General features: G+C 43.3%; 1 long non-coding RNA gene across 1 annotated transcript in view; it reads right to left on the bottom strand.

Annotated features, from left to right (window-relative positions):
• LOC139024691 (uncharacterized) overlaps nucleotides 1-6060 on the bottom strand; it is a 33016-nt gene that overhangs the window by 25936 nt on the left and 1020 nt on the right. The window lies entirely within an intron of this gene.

Below are 6060 nucleotides of genomic sequence, written 5' to 3'. Positions count from 1 at the left end.
ATCTGGCTTTGGAACGCTACCTGCCCCAATGCATAGTGTCAACTGTAAAGTTTGGTGGAGCAGGAAACATGGGTCGGGGCTGTTTTTCATGGTTCAGGCCCCTTAGTTCCAGTGAAGGGAAATCTTAACGCTACAGCATACAATGACATTCTAGACGATTCTGTGCTTTCCAACTTTGTGGAAACAGTTTGGTGAAGGCCCTTTCCTATTTCACCATAGACAAGGCCTCAGTGCACAAAGGCAAGGTCCATACAGAAATGGTTTGTCGAGATTGGTGTGGAAAAGAACTTGACTGGCCTGCCACAGGAGCCTACCTCAAAACCCCATCGAAACGTCTATGGGACTAAGAAATTGGAGAAACACACGAAACTTTGGAAGCCCCGCCCGACGCAACAAAGGAAAACACCCCCCCCCCCAAAAAACCCCCCACGCCAAAGGGCGCGGCACAACCGGGCGAACCTCTTCACACACACACCCCACACATATTTACAGGAGCCGACCCCAACCCACCAAACAAACACACCCCCACAACTTCGGGTTAAATCTGTCAAAGTTTTGAGAAGTGTAATTGTGTTTATTGTTTTTCTGCATCCTTCGCCCAGAGGCAGCAGACGCTCTCCGTCACGCGTCTCAGGGCTCAACCTGTGTCGTGCTTTGCAATCCGGAGCAGGGCGCGGCTCAAAGGAGTGATCAGTGGGGTGGATCAAATGGAAAAATAATATTGCTGGTATTTGTGACGCCCGCCGTTTGATGAGATGTAGCCCCGGTGGCAATACCCTGTCTGTTTTGTTAGCTTTGACACAGAGTTCACCACCTGATAAGGTTAGGTTATATTTGATATTCTGTGAGGGCCTATGTTCCGAACCCGCTCCGGTGCTTTAGGTGCCAAGGATTCAGACATGTTGCAGCACTGTGTAAAAGGGAGATGTGCTGGAGGGCATGGTCAGAGGGAGTGTAAAGTTGGGATAGAGTTGGGATAGATAAAAAGCACTGTGTGTTAACTGCAGCTGGGGATGCGAAGTGCCCTGTAAGAGACAGACAGGTTGAGATTGCTAGTTTCGAGTGGGGAAGAAAGTTTCCTGTGCTGAGGCAGTGAAGAGACTAGAGGATAGCCCAAGGGTGAGTGATTCCACTGGGAGCCCGTCAGTGAGTAGGACTGAAGAGAGAGAGTCAGAGAGGATGAGTTTTAGTAAGGTATGATTTCTTGAGTTTTTATTGCTGTGGTCATTAATTGTACCGCACAGATGGAATGGAAATCTCAGAAGGTTGATCTAGTGGTATCAGCAGCAGATAAGTTATTGGGCGTCAGAGGTTTGAGTGTAGAATAAGTACATGGGGTTATGAGAGAAGGGGYTCCAGCCCCCCAGGCCGAAACCCTGTTGTAGGATCTGGTAGGGCCAAAGTAGTTGGAAGCGGTGGTGGRTTTGGTGGAGTATATATAGGGTTGACAGGAGGTTGGTGGCACCTTAATTGGGGAGGACRGGCTCGTGGTAATGRCTGGAGCGGAATCAGTGGAATGGTATCAAATACACAAAACACATGGTTTCCATGGTTTCCATGTATTTGATGCCATTGCGTCTGCTCCGTTCCAGACATTAATATTAGCCGTCCTCCCCTCAGCAGCCTCCTGTGGTAGGGTTAGATAGTGGTGCAATAAAAAAAAAAATCCCATTCCCCTTTTCACTTTTTTGTGAAGGGGATACTACTGCACTGCTGGAGCTAGGAACACAAGCATTTTGCTACACATGCAATAACATCTGCTAAATATGTTTATGTGACCGATACAATTTGATTTGAACAAAATCTGCAACTCACACTCCGACCTGTGGAAGGCTGTAATACGCAAAAAAAGCCTCTAGTCTGCCAGACCACACGAAGAAGAAGAGAAGGTACCGCTATCGTTACACAGAGGCTGAAAARGAAAAAGCAAGGCGTTTTCTCAAGAAATACAACTAGAATTGAATATAGACGCTGACTGAAATACAGTTGCGAGCTCAGAAATATTATCAATCCCTGCCCCAGTTTGTTCTGGATATCCCCTGGAGAGAAATCCCAGCAAAATAGACAGGGTGAGTAACTCAAACTCTCGCCTGAAACTAGCGCCAGATAGCTTGCAAGGATTACAAAAGTAAATGGGGATGGAGTACAAACCCATCATTCACAAATATCCTACCCCTGTCTTAGAACTTCATGTTATAGAGCAGTGGAAAGTCAAAAGTTGCCCAAAATGCTTGCCGTCTTGGAGGCAATCTGAGTAGGAGAGTCGCAGGCTTTGCCGGAAGGGATAGGCCGCACTGTCAGTGTTGAACGGTTTTTCTTTTTTTGCTAATACTGAACCTAGCTAGCTAACAGATAGCAAACCTGACACTTCTTACACGTTTGAAAACGTGTTTTATACGTCTAAAAGTAGTGTAGTGTTTTATGTTTATAATAAATGAAAAATAGTATTTTAGAATGTTCTAAGTATTCAGTTTTGTTTATTATTGTTGGATTGTCTGGTTAGCTAGCTTGCCTACAGAGAATTGCTAATTCATCGCTAGCGCTACTACCTACATTCGCGTCACTTGACCGGGCTTTTTAAAAAGTGTAAAAACATCTGTCAATATACAGTGCCCTTAAGTTTTCACACCACTCTAGTTTTTCACATTTTGTTGTTTACAGCCTGAATTTAAATTGAAAACATTTTAGATTAGTTTGTCACGGCCTACACCCAATACCCGTATAGTAATGTCAAAGTGGAATTATGTTTTTACAAGTCTTTACAAATGTATTCAAATGGTATTGAGTTAAGGAGTACAAATGTCTTCACAAGTTTGCATCGACTCACTGTGTTCAATAGTGTTTAACATGATTTTTGAACGACTATATCTCTGTACCCAACACATACAATTATCTTTAAGGTTCTGCAGTCTAGCAGTGAATTCAACACCAGATTCAACCACAAAGACCAGCAAGCTAGGTAGATGGGGGGGCGAAAAAGACATTGAATATCCCTTTGAGCATGGTGAAGTTATTAATTACACTTTGGATGGTGTGTCAATACAAAGATACAGACGTCCTTTCTAACTAAGTTGCCGGAGAGGAAAGAAACCGCCAATAGGCCAATAGTGACTTTAATATTTTTGGGTGTAGTTTCCCTTTAACGTGCATCTAGCGAGGCTGTTGTTTAGCAGTGTTTTTGTAGCGCACGTGATGGTAGAGTTTGTAAATAATCAAGATATCATTCTGCCAGGTAAGCATAGGCTACTTTGTAGTTAACATTTAATTGAGAGAGTTTTTGGGAAAGCCTTGCCATCTACCAGAAGACTGTTTTTATTAGCATTTTTGCTAACGTCTGCACACAGTGGTAGACAGGCACATACACACAGGGGATCTCATTGGCTGTTCAGAAAGTTGCAGGAAATACAAATCACTGAAGCATTCTGTTCATGTCTTATGATAAACTTTACTGAATATTGTTCAATTCCGTTTTAATGTTTAGATTCTGTCCATGTTCTCTGCATGGCGGGTTTTACAAGGCCCTAATCCTACATGGTTTGGAAAATTCCAATTGGCTCAGAACAGGGCAGCAAGGCTGGCACTCGGATGTAGACAGAGAGCAAACATTAATAATAACCATGTCAATCTCTCCAGGCTCAAAGTAGAGGAGAGATTGACTTCATCACTACTTGTATTTGTGAGCGGTATTGACATGTTGAAAGCACCGAGCTGTCTGTTTTTAAACGACTAGCACACAGCTCGGACATGCATACCCCCACAATCGTCCATACATTTTCAAAAAGCAAGATAGGATTTTTACGCCATATTGCCCAGTCCTAGTTGGGAGGCCTCAAGAGACCAGGGGTGGCAGGACAGAGTGCTCGGGTTGGGGTGTAGAGCAGTGGTATGTCTCACTACTGATGTTATAGAGCAGTGGTTTGTCACACTACTGATGTTATAGAGCAGTGGTATGTCACTCTGCTGATGTTATAGAGCAGTGGTATGTCACACTGCTGATGTTATAGAGCAGTGGTATGTCACACTCTACTGATGTTATAGAGCAGTGGTATGTCACTCTGCTGATGTTATAGAGCAGTGGTATGTCACTCTGCTGATGTTATAGAGCAGTGGTATGTCTCACTACTGATGTTATAGAGCAGTGGTTGTCACACTGCTGATGTTACTAGAGCAGATGTATTGTAGCCCACTCTTACTGATGTATAGAGCAGCTGGTATGTACGACTCTACTGATGTATATAGAGCAGTGGTACTGGAATCTGCTGATGTTATAGAGCAGTGGTATGTCCTAACTGCTTACTGATGTTTAATAGAGCAGTGAGTATGTCACTCTGTCAGTAACTGAGGTTATAAGAGGCAGTGGTATGTCAACCTGCTGAATGTTATAGAGCAGTGGTATAGTCACTCTGCTGTTATAGCATGGTATGTCACTCTGCTATGTTAACAAGCAGTGGTATGTCACTCTGCTCATGTTATAGAGCAGTGGTATGTCACTCTACTGATGTTATAGAGCAGTGGTATGTCCTCTACTGATGATAGTGAGCAGTGGTATGTCACCTCTATGATTATAGAGCAGTGTATGTCACACACTCTGATGTTATAGAGCAGTGGTATGTCACACTCTACTGATTTATAAGAGCAGTGTATGTCACACTCACTGATGTTATAGAGCAGTGGTATGTCCACTCTACTGATGTTATAGAGCAGTGGTTGTCATCTACTGATGTTATAGCAGCGTGGTATGTCACTACTATGTTATAGAACAGTGGTATGTTCACTCTACTGATGTTATAGAGCAGTGGTATGTCATCTACTGATGTTATAGAGCAGTGGTATGTCACACTCTACTGATGTTATAGAGCAGTGTATGTCACACATGCTGATGTTATAGAGCATGGTGGATGTCACACTCTACTGATGTTATAAGCAGTGGTATGTCACTCTACTGATGTTATTAGAGCAGTGTATGTCACTCTACTGATGTTATAGAAGCAGTGTATGTCACTCTGCTGATGTTATAGAGCAGTGGTATGTCAACACTACTGATGTTATAGAGCAGTGTATGTCACTCTGTGATGTTATAGAGCTGGTATTGTCAACTACTGATGTATAGAGCAGTGGTATTCACTCTGCTGATGTTATAGAGCAGTGGTATGTCACACTACTGATGTTATAAGAGCGTGGTATGTCACTCTACTGATGTTATAGAGCAGTGGTATGTCACTCTGACTGATGTTATAGAGCAGTGGTATGCACTCTACTGATGTTATAAGCATGGTATGTCACTCTACTGATGTTATAGAGCAGTGGTATGTCACACCTCTGCTTGATGTTATAGAGCAGTGGTATGTCACTCTACTGATGTTATAGAGCAGTGGTATGCACTCTACTGATGTTATAGAGCAGTGGTATGTCACTCTACTGATGTTATAGAGCAGTGTATGTCACTACTGATGTTATAGGCAGTGGTATGTCACTCTACTGATGTTATAGAGCAGTGGTATGTCACTCTGCTGATGTTATAGAATGGTATGTCACACTCTACTGATGTTATAGAGCAGTGTATGTCACTCTGATGATTTATAGAGCAGTGGTATGCATTACTGATGTTATAGAGCAGTGTATGTCACCTCTGAGTTATAGAGCAGGTATGTCACACTCTACTGATGTTAAAGGTGGGGGGTGACCCCTAGTGTTGTCGCAGGGAACTGCACTGGGTCCCCAAAAAATATTTTTTCCTTTTTTTGGGGCATAAAAGTAAACAGTACTTTTGTATGAACAACATACAAAAGTTTGAGAATAAAAAAAAGAAATGAAATGTTGTGCAAGTAGTGGAGTGTTAACGCATAGCAATGATCGAAGAGACCACGTGAGGAGCAGAGTTACTAGGTCTATAGAGAGAAGAGGACAGGCCTAGAACCCAGCCCTGAGGGACACCAGTAGTGAGAGTACGTGGTGCAGACACAGCTCCTCTCTACGCCGCCTGGTAGGAACGACCACAGTGGTGGTTCCCTCCGTAGCCAGACAGACAGATCCTTCCATGACTGCATCCTGGAAACCACA

Source organism: Salvelinus sp. IW2-2015, unplaced genomic scaffold (genome assembly GCF_002910315.2).
Source record: "Salvelinus sp. IW2-2015 unplaced genomic scaffold, ASM291031v2 Un_scaffold1789, whole genome shotgun sequence".
Lineage (NCBI taxonomy): Eukaryota > Metazoa > Chordata > Actinopteri > Salmoniformes > Salmonidae > Salvelinus > Salvelinus sp. IW2-2015.
Note: the sequence above shows the minus strand (reverse complement) of the source record. Positions and strands in the feature narration are given on the sequence as shown.